We start from the raw sequence: 16,844 nt of genomic DNA, 5'->3' as shown, positions 1-16,844 counted from the left end.
CCCCTGTATCTACAGTTCCTTAAAGTACTTGCTTAAGAAGTTCTTGCTTGTGTTTCACTTTCTAACATGTAGTCACTTTGAATACCTGCTGCTGCCTCTGTCAGCTCTTTTCTCACACGCACATCCAGCTGTGGGAAGAATTTCAACAGGCCCAGCAAACACAGCTAATGACACCAGGGAGTTATGCCCCATGCACTTTGGAGGCTGAGGCATGAGGACTGGAGATTGTAAATACAACACAGAAAATGGCTCGTGGTGTCCTGGGTATTGTGGCCCATGTAGTTGCAGTGATGTATCCAAGTGGCGGGGTCTCCCACCTCCCTGAGGTGACCAAGCGGGAAATGAACAGAGGACACTGTGACTCGACACCACTCCATAAAGGGTACTGCCACTCTCAAGCATCCAATAGCACCACTGAGGAAACATGGCCAAACCTCCCACCAGTGCTATAAGAAACAGGACTCTAAAAGATAGAGGTGGCTGCAAGGCTGCCAAGAAAGTGAACCATGCACATGAGATTTCAGGACTACTTCGTGCTTAGCAGATTTTAGGGCCGCTTAATCCATGGAATAAAATAAATGGAGCTACAGCACTGTGGGAAAATATGTTTCAGTACTAGGTACCATCTAGAGCAGGTTATGAGATCCCACCCCTGCGCATTGTGTCGGAGTTGCCTGGTAAAGCTTTGTAAGCTGTAGATAACTGAGAGGTACGTGACTGATAACAGCCCCACCTCCCCTGCACCACCACCACCAACCAATCAGACAAAAGTTTTGTCTCCGTTTGCAATTCACCTCAACATTCCTTTGCTTCTATAAATCTGTGTGGTTCTGACTTTTCCTTTCAAACAGTTGTTACGGGTTCAACAGTACCCATGCCCCCCAGAAAAGATATGTTGAAGTCCTAACCCCCAGTACCTGTGAATGTGACCTTATTTGGAAATAGGGAGGGTCTTGGCAGATGATCGAGCTAGGATGAAATTGCTAGGATGGGCTCGATGTGACTGTGTCCTCACAAAAAGGAGAAATTTGGACAAAGAGACAGACACACACTCAGGGAGAACACCAAGTAAAGGAGAAGGCAGAGATCACGCTAATACGTCTACTAACTAAGGAATGCCATGGATTTCTGGCAAACTTCCAAAAGCTGGGAGAAAGGTATGGAACAGATTCTCCCTCACAGCCCTCAGGAGGAACCAACCCTGCCAAAGACATCTTGATCTCAGACTTTGAGCCTCTAGAACTGTGAGACAATAAATTTGTGTTGTTTAAGCTATCCAATTTATGGTACTTGACTATGGCAACCCTAGCAAACTAATATGCTAGTTATAACATCTGCCTAGTACCCTTATATCCTATGAATAAAATTAATTCTTCAAAACATGTTCATTTTATAGCTGTATAAGAGTCATGAGTTTATCTTTTTTCTGAAAATTATCTTTTAATAAGGTAAATGGATCTTCTGCTGTCCTTCTCCATTCCTAAAGACTTCCCAGCCAGAACTATCCCTGAATACTTTTTTTTTTTAATTGAGTTGTTAGGCTGCATAAAGGCATCACAATATACCTTTTTAAAAACATCCCATAGGGCTTCCCTGGTGGCACAGTGGTTAAGAATCAGCCTGCCAATGCAGGGGACACGGGTTCGATCCCTGGTCCGGGAAGATCCCACATGTCACGGAGCAACTAAGCCCATGTGCCACAACCACTGAGCCTGCGCTCTAAAGCCCATGAGCCACAACTACTGAGTCCACGTGCCACAACTACTGAAGCCTACGTGCCTAGAGCCCGTGCTCTGCAACAAGAAAAGCCACCACAATGAGAAGCCCGCACACCACAATGAAGAGTAGTCCCTGCTCGCCGCAACTAAAGAAAGCCCATGCACAGCAACGAAGACCCAACGCAGCCAAAAATAAATAAATTTATAAAAAAAGAAAACAGTTTGGCATTAAAAAAAAAAATCCCATAATTGGAAACTTAACTAATCAAAATGGGCTGCCTTCCCTCATCTAGCTGAGTGGATGGGAAGGGAATAAAGTCCTCACAGCTTCCAGGCTCTCTGCTGGGCACTTGGCATTCCATTGGATATCTGTAAATGTCTACCCAACAGTTACTGCCCCTTCTTCAGCAGTTAAAGAACTCCATTATTGAATCAGTAGTCTTCACCTCTCCCCTCAAGTCTCAGGGAAGGGGACCTTACCCCAACTTTCCCCAGAAGTAAAGACTGATGGGTTTAAGTCCCCATGGTAGTCCCAGTTCCCTTGGCAGTGATTGACGAGACATGGCTGGGAGGTGCGGGCGGAGAAGAGGATTCCAAAAGAAAAGGTCTCTTGCTCTTAAAAAGACCTATGTGGCAAAAAGTACACCCTTTTTTGAATCTACATGTGATGCCTAGAACTATGGCATCCATCTTGTGATCATGAGAGCAGCGAGCTTGACTAAAGACAAAATTTGTCACACCAAATATAGCAGAGCAGAAAGAAGGAAAATTCGTGGGTTCTTGACAACACTTTTGAGCCACGGAACTAACCAAGGCGGGAATTGGTCTTCCTTGGGGCTTCCTGATATGTGAGATAATAAATGTTTTTATTGAAGCAAGTTGAATGAGGGTTTTCTATTTCTTACACCCAAAAGCATCCTACAGACTATAAGATATCTGTGAACATTCTCATTTTGCAGATGAAAATCTGAGGTTCAGATATAACTTGCATCCAAAGTAACCTATCCAGGGTCACACATAAAACAAAATTTGTATCCAGCTCAAACTCCAGACATCCTCTCTCCACTACCATTACCACCTCTATATTTATCATTGGTCAGTGAAAGAAGGCTAATTTCTGATGTTTTGTTTCTTTGTTTTTATTGTTTAAAATGTTGTAGGAGGGCACAGAGCCTAGTGGTTAAGGGTAAACTTTGGTGTCAGATGGACCTGAGTTTGAATCTGTATTGGTGTGACCTCAGGCAAGTCACTTAACCCCTCAGTTAAAAGAACCTCAGTTTGCTCATAGGTAGGATGAGATATCAATTCCTATAACACAAGGTTGTGATTAGGACTAAATGAAACTATATATAAAGTACTTATCACAGATCCTGGCACATTATACCTGCACAGAAAAACTGATGGCTATTATGCTTATTACTGTGGTGGTGCCACACAGTGTGACTACCTCTTCACCAGGCAGCCAGCATTTCGAATGTGAAGAGAGCATCTCGTTCCCCATACACAAAGTGGCTTCATCAATTTCACTCCAGACGCCTTAGAGCCTCCGGTTTCTGTGCTACAACTGTGAGCTCCTCCTCCTCCTGCCCAGACAGCCACCGTCAAAAGAGCCCAATTCCCGGGAGCACACGGCATTCCTTGCTGGAGCCCAGCCTGGTTTTGTGTCTGCTCATATTACCCCTAACCACCACCCAGGGCCCTAAGACCTTTGATGTTCACGTGGCTGCCTGCAGGGGCAGGAAGATAAAACCCCCCTTGTTCCCTCTCTGGGCAATAAGACCTTTGGAAATTTAGAGAGACACAGAGATAAAAGACTGGATTTTTTTTTTCCTTCTTTTCATTTTTTTTCCCCAGCAACAAATGGTGGTTTGTCTTTACCAGCCACTCCTTCAGCGCCACACCAGCATCAAAGAGCAAGAAATGAGCAGAAAGCCAAGGCAGGGGAGTTCTATCCCCCCAGGAGGGAATTCGCCTGCCTCCAGGACACACAGAAGGGGGAGGGGAGAAGAGAGCTGTGTACAAAGAGCATCCCACAGGGGTGATCAAAGCTCACACCCCCCCACCCCATTCCCAAAAGTTTGTTTTCTTAACATTTACGCTATACACTTTAAGCTTGGCAAACAGAAAACAGACAAGACAGGGACAGGGAAGGACACGGAAAGGCTCAACTTGTCTCATGGATAAATCTTGAGTTGACTTGACATCTTCTGGTCCAGAGGGCTTAGTGTGCTGACAGTGGGTAGCCTCTGTATGTGGAGCATTCCTTCGGGACTCACAGGTCCAGTGTTTGGCTCTGCCCCCAGTCCCGGTGACAACCGACCAAGGGCAAGTAGAGGAGGGAAGGAAATAGTCTACCTGCATAACAACGAGAACTATCGTTTTCTAAGACCCGTGTGTCAGGATCTGTGCTCAATACCCAATATGTAGCAACCATAGAGTAGGTGGGACTAATTTCCCCAGTTTACAGATGTGTAAATTAAAGCTTAGAGAGCTAAAGTCAGTTGTTCAAGGTCACGCCCTAATGGGCAGAGGCGGGACTTAAACTCAGATCTGCACCAAAGTGTATGTTATTAACCAAGTGTTACAAACTGCTTTCCACAGGGATTATGAGTCTACTTTGAAAAATACCAAGCCAGGTACAATTATAGGACATCTGTTATCCATTGAGTTGTGTCTCCAAAAAGGATATGTTGAAGTCCTGACCCTGCAGTACCTGTGAATGTGATCTTATTTGGAAATACAGTCTGCAGGTGGAAACAAGTTAAAATGAAGACTTACTGGATTAGAATGGGCCCTAATACAATGGCTAGTGTCCTTATAAAAAGAGGGAAATTTGGATACAGACATGCACAGACAGAAAATGGTCATGTGAAGAGGCAAGGAAAGATCCTCCTCTAGAGCCTTTGGGAGAACATGGCCTTGCCAACGTCTTGATTTGGGACTTCTGGCCTCCAGATCGTGAGAAAATTAATTTCCGTTGTTTTAAGCCACAAAGTTTGTGATACTTTGCTACAGCAGTCCTAGGAAACTAATATAGCATCTGTCTGTGTGAGTTTGGAGAGAGAGAGAGAGAGAGAGAGAGAGAGAGAGTGTGTGTGTGTGTGTGTGTGTGTGTGTGTGTGTGTTTGGGGGGAGGGAGGAGAAAGGCAAGGCAACTCTCAGACAATTAATATAGATTATCTCTAGCATACTGGCCTGGGGAATGAGGCAAGGATGCTGGCCACAAAAGACAGAGACAGACAGACAGAAATGGATGGTAAAGGTAGCGAAACAAGGTGAGAAGGAAATAGAGGAGAACTGGAACCAAGTCTGATGGGTCAGCTCCCTGAAAGGGAGAAGAGTCAAAGAAGGTTCTGACACTCCCTGCCAGCGAGAGAAGGGATTGAGAAAGAGCAGTATGCTGCCATGGTCCACCCAGTGAGGATGACCTTGCGCCACACCTCCGCCCAGCCTTCTCACACCTCAGCAGAGCTCTTACGTCAGACTCTTCTTCAGTTACTGCGCTCAGGGAACAAGCATTTAGCACTCACAAAGTCACTGGCAATGAAGGGCGTGGGGGATGAGGGCCAGAGAGCAGCACTAAGGAACAAGGGACTAGGAGCCTCTGGATTTCTTCAGCCTGGATTTCTCTCCAACTCCCTGTCAGCCTAGAAAGTGTGTACTCGAACCTCTAGCCCTTTGATACTTGGATGGGGCATTCGCCCACCTCGCTGGGCCCATGACACCTTCCACCCCCCTTTAGCATAATGCTTGGGCATTATACTGTGTTTCTTTCTATTTATATCTACATACAGATATAGATAGATAGGGAGATAGAGTAATATAGATAGATACATAGATTTCTGCATATAGATACAGATTTAAATAGAAATAGAGATATATATATAACTACATAAAGATACAAATATAAATAGAGATACAGATACATAGATATAGATAGATATATAGATAGGGACAGGCAGACAGACACATAGATATCTACATATAGATATAGAGAGACAAAAATAGATACATAGATATCTATAGATATAGATAGATTAGATGATAGATAGAGAGATAGAGAAATAGATTATAGATATAATGGCTCCTGCCTTAGATTGTGAGCTTCTAGAAGGCAAGGCCAGCATCCTATTCAACGTTATCTAGCAGAGCCTGGAGCACAGTCGTTGATCAGTAAAGAGTTGATAAATGAATGTCCAGGGTATTCTGATCTCAAGGAACAAAATATTTTAAGTAATAGAAAAATAGGCAAATGACATAAACACATGATTGACAAAATAAAGAAAAACAAATGGCTCTTAATCTCACAGAAAGTTGCTCAACATCATCATAAGAAGAGGAATACAAGTTAAAGCTCCACTGAGAAAACATGTTTCACCTCACAGACAGGCAAAAGTATGATAAGATACTGTGTCGAGAGGCTGTGAGGACACAAATAGGCTCATACCCACTTGCCAGAGTGCGACAGACATAACCTGTAAGTTAGGCAACGTCTATCAGAATTATAAATATGTCTGCCCTTGGTCCAGCATCCCACTCCCAGGGGATCTGTAGGTTTTCTCTTGGATACACCTGCAAAAATAAAATTGGTGTATGTACAAGCGTGGTAACAGCAATTCAAAGGCTCTTCTCTAGACAACTGGGAAAAGAAACTGTGGTGCTTGAATAAGGGAGGATTGGATGAAGGTGGTCAAAAGGTACAAACTTCCAGTTATAAAACAATTAAGTATTGATACTAAGGATGTAATGTATAACATGATTAACATAATTAACACTGCTGTATGTTATATATAAAATTTGTTAACAGAGTACATTTTAAGAGTTCTCATCATAAGGGAAAAATTCTATTTCTATACTTTTTTTCTTTTATCTATACTTCTATAGATATACTTTGTATCTATACGAAATGATGGATGTTCACTAATCTTTTTGTGGTAATCATTTCATGACGTATGTAAGCCAAAAAATTATGCCATACACCTTAAACCTATACAGTACTGTATGTCAATTATATCTCAATAAAACTGGGGAAAAAGATCTCCAGCTCAATACAAGCCTCATATTTTTATTTAAAAATCTAGATTGACTATCATAGGGGTGCAATGCGCTGCCCAACCCAGGACACTACAACTCATTAAACCCCATAATAATCTTATAAGAAAAATAACATCACAATCCATCTTATCAGCATTTCACAGATGGGAAACAGGAGCCTGCAGAGGTGGAGCACTTTGTTCAAGGTTAAGGAGTGGGGGTGGGTGGGGCCAGGATAGAAACCCTAGTAGTCTGACTTCAGAGCCCACTGTCACCAGGGCTGCCTCCCTAGATGCCCCCTAAATACTGTATAGTCTATAGACTTTTCTTCTGCTTCTCATCCCTCCATTCACGCATTCATTTGTGCATCAGTCATCTGTGGCCACCTAGTATATACCAGACACTGTGCTAAGTGAAGGGGGATACAGAGATTAAGGAGGTAGTAGTCCTTGACTCTGAGAATTTACGGTCCAGAGAGAACACATACAGGTAAACAGACAACCCGTATAGAGGAAGTTCTCAACATGAGCCTAGGAAAGTGCCACCCAATCCACTTGTATATCTCTTTTGTCTTTTTTCCTCTGCTCAGGAAGTCTTCATTTGGGGCCCTGTGTCTATCACAACTGGAAAATCAACTCTACGAGGATTCTTTCAGACAAGTAAAAGTACCCAAACAGACTTACATGCTAACAACTATCAGATTTGGTCTTGGGGTCTGCTCTCCTGCAGCTTACAATTTTATGAATGTCACTTCACGTTGAAACAAGAACAAGAGTATTGTTGCTTCCTGCCACAAGAATCCAGGTTGAAATGAAAACAGAAAGGAGACCTAATCTGATGATACTTCTTCTCACAGTAGAATTCAGAGGACACAGCAGGAAAGAAGAGCCCACAGATCTTACCTGGTGCCCTTAAATGTCCTCTTCCTTATCACAGTCCAAAAGACTCATGTTCCTAAAGCCATTGTGCTAAGCTAGAAAGGACAACCTACTCACATGCAGTCTTCCCTGTGATCTACTCTGTCTCCATGGGGCAACAGTGACTGCCCCTGTTCCGTGCCCCAAACAAAGCACTGAGACTAGTCACACAGGCCTGGGTTCAAAGCCAGACTGTGCCACTTACTGAGAGATCATCAGCGTCAGCTTCCTCATCTGGAGAATGGGAATTAAAATGGAGAATCGATAAGATAATATGTGCAAAGGTTCTAGCCCCAGGCAGAACCCAAATTCAAAGCCTTCTTGGGAGACTCTCACAACCAGAGTCACTGCCGAATTCCAAGTGCACAGCCGACCATCTCAGTTCCTGAGCTAATAGACAATATCCAGAGCCCTGGCCCCCTCTGCCAAGGGACCTGTTCTGATTTCTACCGCCATAAGCCTGGCCTCCAGTACTGCGGAGGGGCAGGCTGGGCTCTGGGACCCAAGAAGAGAGGGGCTCCAAAGAGACAGGGATTATCCCAGCTGCTGTCACAGAGGCTGAGGTTGGGGTTATACTCCAGACTAGGGATGCAGAGCGAGTGCAGGGAAACCTGGGTGAAAGCAAATGCTGCAGGTTGGAGGCGACCCAGTGCCCCCAAGACAGACCAAGTCCATAGCTTGACACCAGCAAAGCAATAACATCCAAAACATTACTTTGCAAAGAATTCGCTATTACCCAAAGGCACCCAGGAAGTCACTTTCCCTGAGGGGGGGGAAAAAATCTGAACTTTAGTTATTGGACTGGCTTACACTTTGGTGTGGCTGGATATTGTTTTTATTTTTAAATACATAGAGGCAAGGTTAGGGTAGGGAGTGGAAGATAGGTACCCTATTCTTTCCCATGCTAGAACTTCCAAAGCTCCTAATCTGGCCTGGCCCCTGAAATACCAACAAGATTTAATTTTATGTCTCTCTGGATTGGGGGTCAGAAACCCAAATGCCTACAGAGGTCAAGCAGATTAAATACGTGAGCAACTGTGCCAGCTGAGGAACTTGAAATACAAATACCCCGCGGAAGTGGAACAGCTGCTGATCAGCCCCAGTCAACCGTTACCATAGAGAAGCAGAGTCAGTGTTGCTGGATCAATTTTTAAAAAATATAAATAGAGAGATTTATTTTAAGGAATTGGCTCACACAACTATGGGGGCTGGCCAGTCCAAAATTCATGGGGTAGGTCGGAAATTCAGGTAATAGTTGATGTTACCATCTTGAGTCCAAATTCAGCAGGGTAGCAATCACTTGCTTACGATTACAATGTAAGTGTAGTACTAACATTACTCAATCACCTCCAGACATAGACAATGACAATAAGCGATTTTGTTTTCCTGGGGGTGGAAGTGGATTTACCTCCCTCGTACATATTTCCAGTATTGCTCATTCACAGGGTTATATAATTATTTATGTTTTTTTCTCCAATAAGTCATAGGATGTTTTTCAAAGGGTTGCTCACAGATCATGGACAGCAAAATTTCCTGGAATACCTTTTAGAACTTCAGATTCTTGGCCACCTGATCTACTAAATCAGGAAATCTGCACTTTTAACAAGCTTCCTCTTTTTTTCTTGTGTATGCTAACACTTGAAAACCACTGGACAGAAGTTGTCTCATTTTTGTTCCTCAGTGATCAACGAAGTCTCCAGCATCTAGTGGGAGCTTAACAAACGGGGTTGAACAAATTAATAAATAGTGTCACTAGTTTATCCTTAGGTTCTCTGTGACGTCTGTAAAAATCATAACGTTAAACTTGCAATCTTGATCTCTTTAGGTGCTGACCAACTGTTATATATAATCACCCATGTTTATGTCAGTTAGCCCCACTAGACTAGAAAATTCCTTGCACTTTTGTCATTCTTGTATTCCCAGAACCTACCAGTCACTGACATATTTATACAGGTAAATATTATTACACGTATAGTCACTGGCATATGTTAAGTTCTCCATAAATACTTCTTGAGTGAATAGATAGATGGATGAATGGACAGGTAGAGAGAACTACCTGAATACAGACTACCCACTACCTTTTTAGGTTGTGCAAATTTTTAACTTTCTAACCCTTGAGTTTTTACAAGTTTCTTATCCTGTCTTACAATAATTTATAATTGCTACATGTATTAAAAGTGCATCTAGAACTTTCCATTTCTATGGCCTGAAGCATAGTTAAGTCTGTAACATATAATTTCTGTAGCATTAACTATTATCTCTTTTATCCCTTTCAGAAAACATATATATTTTTTTCTCAATGTATAAACAAAACTATAAGTTTCGGTGCTTAAACTATTACTACTACTGTTTTTTAAAATAAATCCTTCGTGATTCCTCATAATTCATCCAAAACCAGCACCGTGACAAGACACTCAGATTAAGAATAACTGCTGTGGGAATTCCTCAGCGGTCCAGTGGTTAAGACACCACGCTTTCACTGCCAAGGGCACAGGTTTGATCCCTGGTCAGGGAAAAAGATCCCACAAGCTGCATGGTGCGGCCAAAAAACAAAAGAAGAATAACTGAAGGAAATCATTACACCTAAATTGAGTGGTAAAGATTTCCATTTCCAGAATGATTAAATGTAGAAAGACTTACAATATCACGTGTTGGTGAAGAGGTGGAGCAATCAGAACATTCATATGTTGCTGGTGGGAAACTGGTGTTTACCCAAGAGAAATAAAAACATTTGTCGCCATAAAGAGTTATACAAGAATGTTCCAGGGCTTCCCTGGTGGCGCAGTGGTTAAGAATCCGCCTGCCAGTGCAGGGGACATGGGTTTAAGCCCTGGTCCAGGAAGATCCCACATGGATCCCTGGTCCAGGAAGATCCCAACTAAGCCCGTGCACCACAACTACTGAGCCTGCGCTCTAGAGCCCACGAGCCACAACTACTGAAGCCCGCACACCACAACTGCTGAAGCCCACACACCTAGGGCCCGTGCTCCACAAGAAAAGCCAGCGCAATGAGAAGCCCGCACACCACAACAAAGAGTAGAACCCACTCACCACAACTAGAGAAAGCCCACACACAGCAATGAAGACCCAACACAGCCAAAAATAAATAAATAAATTAATTTTTTTTTAAAAAAAGAAGGTTCACAGCAGATCTATTCATAATAGATCCAAACTGGAAGTGACAGACCCAAACATCCTTTCTCTTAAAGGATAAAAAACATGATATATGATAGGATAATATCAATACTTACCAATAAAAAGAAGCAAACTACTGATATATACAACAACAGGGACACAACTCAAAATCATCAGCTTGAGTGAAAGAACCCTGAAACAAAAAAATATTATTGGGGCTTCCCTGGTGGCACAGTGGTTGAAAATCTGCCTGCTAATGCAGGGGACACGCGTTGGAGCCTTGGTCTGGGAGGATTTAATTACATGTATAGATAGCTCAGAAAAGGCAGAACTAATCTAATCGGATCTAGTCTAATCTAATCTAATCTGTAGTGTCAGAAATCAGAAGAATGGTTGCCTCTGCAATGGGTATGGACCAGAAAGGGACACAAAAAAATCTTTCTGGTGAGAGAAATGTTCTATATCTTGATTTGGCAATGGTTTCATGACTGTGTTCATTTGTCAAAATTCATGGAATTGTTCATTTAATATCTGTGCATTTTCCTGTATGCAAAATATTTCATTTTAAAACTTTCATTTCTATATTGGTCAGGAATATCAAGGCATGATCTATCTTGTATGCATTGTGTTTTCATTGCTAGGACCATTCTTCAGAAATTGAAGGCTTTAAACAGCTTATAATTCCAGTAAAAGGTGTCACCCACATCTCAACACAACACCCTCTTATCATTCTACAGTGTGTTCAGAACTGTCAAATGCCATTCAAATATATAATTTATACAAGTGCCTGGCACCATTCTGGCTTTTTATATTCATCAGTTGATTTAAATTTCACTTTATAGAAATGTACAGTGCAAATATTTAACAGATGAGAATCAAGGTTCAGATAGGCCAAGTTATTTGCCCAAGTTCACATAGCTAATGAGTGATATTACTGGGACTCAAACCCAGATCCCAAACCCACACTCTTTCTTCTCCCAACACACACACACACACACACACACACACACACACATACACATACATACATCTGAATCACAATTCATAGATCTTTCCATTCTTTTATCATGAATCTGTAAAAGCAGTTCTTCCTATGAGATTTTAAAATAAATAAATGAAACTTTTCTAAAGGGCTCTAGAGCCCATGGAAAGTTTTGTTTTGTTTTTGTTTTTTTAATCTTTAAAATAGGCTTAATATGAAAATGCCAGCACCCTCATTTCCACCTGAAAGGGGCCAGAAGAACCAGGTCCTGAGATCTAGGTCTGGGTGGAACTGATGTTAAACTTGGCTTGGGGACCAGGCCCATGGAAAAGTTTAAATCGTCACCTGATACGTCCAGCCTGGCTCTCATTCTCAAACCCATGTTTGCTTTGGAATCTAGGGACTGGAATAATCTACTGAGAGTAAATGAAGGAAGCCATAGAGCATTTGTTGGCTGAGGGCAAAGGGGGTGTTTCCTTCACTTTGTTTAGCTGTTAAAACAAAATTCTCCATTATTCTACACACTGAAGTATTGTCAGCATCTTTAGAAGGGAAGCTGACACATTGGTTGCATTTTCAAATATAAATTAACCAAAAGCAATTAGTAGAGGGAAGAGAGAAATGAGCTTTGTCATCTAAAACCACTAACTGTTCTTTCTAGCCATGGTCCTTAGGATAGAGTTTCTTATTGAATTTTTCACTCTCATTAGTGATTTTTTTAATTAATTAATTTATTTTTGGCTGCATTAGGTCTTCATTGCTGCGCACGGGCTTTCTCTAGTTGTGGCGAGTGGGGGCTACTCTTCATTGTGGTGCACCAGCTTCTCATTGTGGTGGCTTCTCTTGTTGTGGAGCACGGGCTCTAGGTGCAAGGGCTTCAGTAGTTGCGGCTAGCGGGCTCAACAGTTGTGGCTCACGGGCTCTAGAACGCAGGCTCAGTAGCTGTGGTGCACGGGCTTAGTCGCTCCACGGCATGTGGGATATTCCCAGACCAGGGCTTGATCCCATGTCCCCTGCATTGGCAGGCGGATTCTTAACCACTGCACCACCAGGGAAGCCAAAGCCCTTCATTAGTGATTTTTAACAGTGAATTTCTAAATACTCAAGTCTATACCAAAGCCAAGGTTATTTAATTCTGATTTGTTAGAAACCCCTAAGAACCCACCCAAAAATGCCGTAAAAATTCAAGTGACCCTCATGTACACAGTGAGAGTAATATTCTACATAAATGCCTCATTAGAGTAATGTCAAAATAATTCACTTAATGTCAAAATAATTCACTTTTCCTGTCAAAACATAAAGCTTCTATGAAAAAGAATGATACTGTTTAGGTAACAAGACTGAAACAAGCTGAGTAGCTGCTAATGTTGCTAGATGATCAACTAATTAACTGATGAAGAAAAAGAAAAAAATTGTCATTACTGATAAGCAGGTTCCTGGTCCAATATACTTCCAATACTACCAATGCTCTGAAAATCATTTTGCATCATACACAGAAAGCCCTCGCATATCCAGTCAACAAAATTGGAAGTTGGTTTTCAATCTGGTTTTAAGTCCTAATCCTGTGTTCCATGAAAAATGGTTTGCACTTCAAAGAGCTCAGGACAATAATTCCTTTGGAGGAAATTTAATTCTGTTCCTGGCTTGTTATTATAGATACAAACCATCTTAGGTGTCAGCTATAAGCTGAAGAATCTTAGTCCTCTCTTTGGCTTATGGAGCAAGGAAATAATAAAAAAATCATCTCTCCTGATCTTATAGCCTTCTGAGTTCCAACTAGCAGTGAATATGATTCCCAGGACTGTAAATAGTTCTGTAAATCTTACCTTTCCTAACAGATTTGACTTTTCCACTTTATTAGGTATTGGCAATAAAAGTACTAAGTGTAAACGTCCATAAGATTTGGGCAAAGCTGTCACAAGAGACAAAATACCCAGTCCCTACGGACTAGGGACAGGTGGCTTTTCATATGGTTAAAAGTGGTAAAGTAATTCCAGGAGTGTGCAGGGAGTAAAGAGGAAAGACTCAGAATAATGCAAGTAAAGTAAAATCATCAAGAGAGACTGTTAAATTTTAAAACATGTGATTTTGTTATGCACACAGTAAGCCGAAGTGGTTTTTTTGACTTTGGTTCTCCTTAGAGGAAAATGCACACCGACAAAGGATAGTAGAAAAGGGTAGCGGCTTGGATACAGAAGGTCCAATCCCAGTTCCTCCTAGGCCAGAAACTGGGCAACAAAAGCAAATTGATAATAATCATGGCTAACAGTTATTGAAGCTTAAAGTGAGTCAGACACCAAAGTGTTCTACATATATTAACTCACTTAATTCTGTGAGGAGGTCAAGTGTTTAGAAGAATAGTTTCTGGAGCCACACTGCTTGGTTTTAGAAATGCTCTCTCCCATTTGTTAGCTGGGCAAGTTCCTCTTCTGTATGATTATCATACAATGGCATCTCCCTCCTAGGTTGCTCATGAAAATCAATGATCTAATTCTAAGATTAGGCATGTAGAACATTGTTTGACACAAAGTAGATGCTCAGTTAATGTCTGCTATTTTTATTCCCATTTTACATTTAGGAAATGGAGACACAGAAAGTCTGTTTGCTAGAGACGTGGCAATTCATATCTAATGAATGAACCTATAATATCTGGCCCTTTGTAAATATTTCATACATGAGTTACTTCTCATTCTATAATAAACAAAGAGGTCACTGTGAAAACAACTCTCCCTTTGGTATCCAAATTGTGATTTGCCCAAACTTAACACAAAGCATTCCAAGTGTAGGTTTCTAATAGAAAACATTTAAATAGTTGTCAGTTATTATTTTTTCCTTCCTCTTGCATTCCTGTCATAAATCCAGAGCACATCAATGTTATACAGATTGAATAAAGACCTATATTCTACAATAACCGTTATATTAAACCACCTTTCCAATAACAATCAGTTTCCCGATCTGTAAAATGGGAAACCCAAACTGCCCCCCACCAACAGCAGAGCACTTTCAGGGTGAATTCCCCACTGTCCAGGTTCTGGTCTACGGGCTGGGTATCTCAAAACTTGACATTGAGCAGAGAACACAGCCATCTCTTACAGACAGACTTCCCTTAACCAAGTTCATGACCAAGACCCTTGGACAAAACCAGAATGTTGAATGATCAATTACAAAGAGACATAGCACACCAAGCAGGCCAGAGACTAGATTAGTTGATGGCAATACTCGCTCCCTGTAGACCAATCTGCATGGGACACCAGATTGTAATTAGAAGGCTGCTTGGTGAATATAAAACCGGAAAGAAGGCAGACCCAGCCATCTCCAGAGTAATCAGAATTGAAGAGTTCATACTGAGGCCAGATGGGGCCAGTCCTTTGCTCTGCAGATAGCTTCTCCGAGACAGGGTTTACCCTTCCTCTGAGGCTAATTAACCCATTTCTGAAGGACTCATTCTTTCTTCAGCTCTGTGAATAACTATAAGCCTGTTACAGTCAAGTTTTAAGGGCCTAGAAGCCGTCCCATCCTTTCAGGTAATTTGCCTATATGTGTAATCTGACTCCTTTTATGTTTATTTTACATTTTAGCTATCTTAGAAGAAAATCTCCTTTCCAAAGTTCAAAGCTCGTAGGTAGGTACATCCCTATTTTTCCCAAATACCAACAGTAAGATAATCACCTCATCTAACATAAAACAATTCTCCAAAAATGTAATCCCCTTTCTTAAAGCCCCTCTTCCTGAGGTCAACAACAGTTTACCTCCCAATGGCAGTTAGAAGTCCCCAGAAGTGTTCCTGGGGACACTAAGGGTCAGTTCGTTCATTCACTCATTTAACTTCTATTTACTGGGTTTCTATTATGTGCCAAGCACTGAGCAATGCACTGTGGGTCAACAGGATGTGAAAGTCATGGACTCTGCCAACCCAGATCTCTGAGCACTTGAAACAAACACTAATCATTTACTGCAATCCCACCAGAGAAGGTAACATTACAAACTGAGAAAAGTACCCTGATGGAAAAAAGCAATACAATTCTTTGAGAAAAGTAATGAGCTGACCCAGCGAGGAGGGTTAAAAAGGCTTCCCTGAAGAAACGACATTTCAACAGAGGTTGGGAGGAGACTAGCAGGCATCAACTGACAGAGCAGAGAGTGGCTGAGAGGCTTTAGGGGAGAGGGGGCCGTTTCAGATGATGGCAATGGCATTACAAAAGCCTTGAGGCATTCAGACAGTGAGCAGCCCATAGGAGGAATCTAAAGGTCAGAGATGGTGAAGGATGAGCCACTGGGCAAAACAGTCATAAGACATGTAGGATAGGTAGGAAGGAACTGGCCACAGTGGACCTTGCCACACAAAATACAGTTTTTGATCTCTATCCTGGGATGAAGAGTTTTAGGGTGAGTTGATGATTCTTGATCAGATTGGGACCTCTAAAGATCACTCTTCCTATGGACTGAAGAATAAGTTGGAGGGGGCTAAGGAGGAGGCTGGGGGACCAACTTGAGAAGCGATCATAGTCGTCCAGGCAAGAGATGTTGGTTCTTTAGGCTACAGTGATTAGCAGAGATGAAGAGAAATGGACAGGACTGAGATACTATGAAAATAAATGTCCATTAGCAGGCAATGGGCAAGAAAAAATTATCCCACTGTGAAGACATACTACTCAGCAACAAAAAGGAATGGACAATACTCAACAATAAGACAGAAACTTGGGGGTGCAGAAAAGAGTAAATGACCAGGAAGAGGCATGAGGGAACTTTGTGGTGGTGAAATTTTAATTGTGTTGGAGATTACACAGGCATATAAATTGGTCAAAATTTATCAAAATGTATGTTTAAATGGTTACATTTTATCATATATAAAATAGATCTCCATAGGGTTGATTTTTTTTAAAAATCAGTGTAGCTTAATCATTAAACATATGGATTTTGGAAACATTCTAGGAAAGTTGATAAAATGGGAAGGCAGGATGGCTGTTCTTAGGATCAAATCACCCAGTTCAGCAGACGGTTAAATACAAAGGCAAGAGGGCCTATCATTCAAATTTCATTCCTTGACCCAGTGGGAGC

This window comes from Neophocaena asiaeorientalis, unplaced genomic scaffold, assembly GCF_003031525.2.
Source record: "Neophocaena asiaeorientalis asiaeorientalis breed wild unplaced genomic scaffold, Neophocaena_asiaeorientalis_V1.1 scaffold92, whole genome shotgun sequence".
Taxonomy (NCBI): domain Eukaryota; kingdom Metazoa; phylum Chordata; class Mammalia; order Artiodactyla; family Phocoenidae; genus Neophocaena; species Neophocaena asiaeorientalis.
This window is presented reverse-complemented; position numbering follows the sequence as displayed.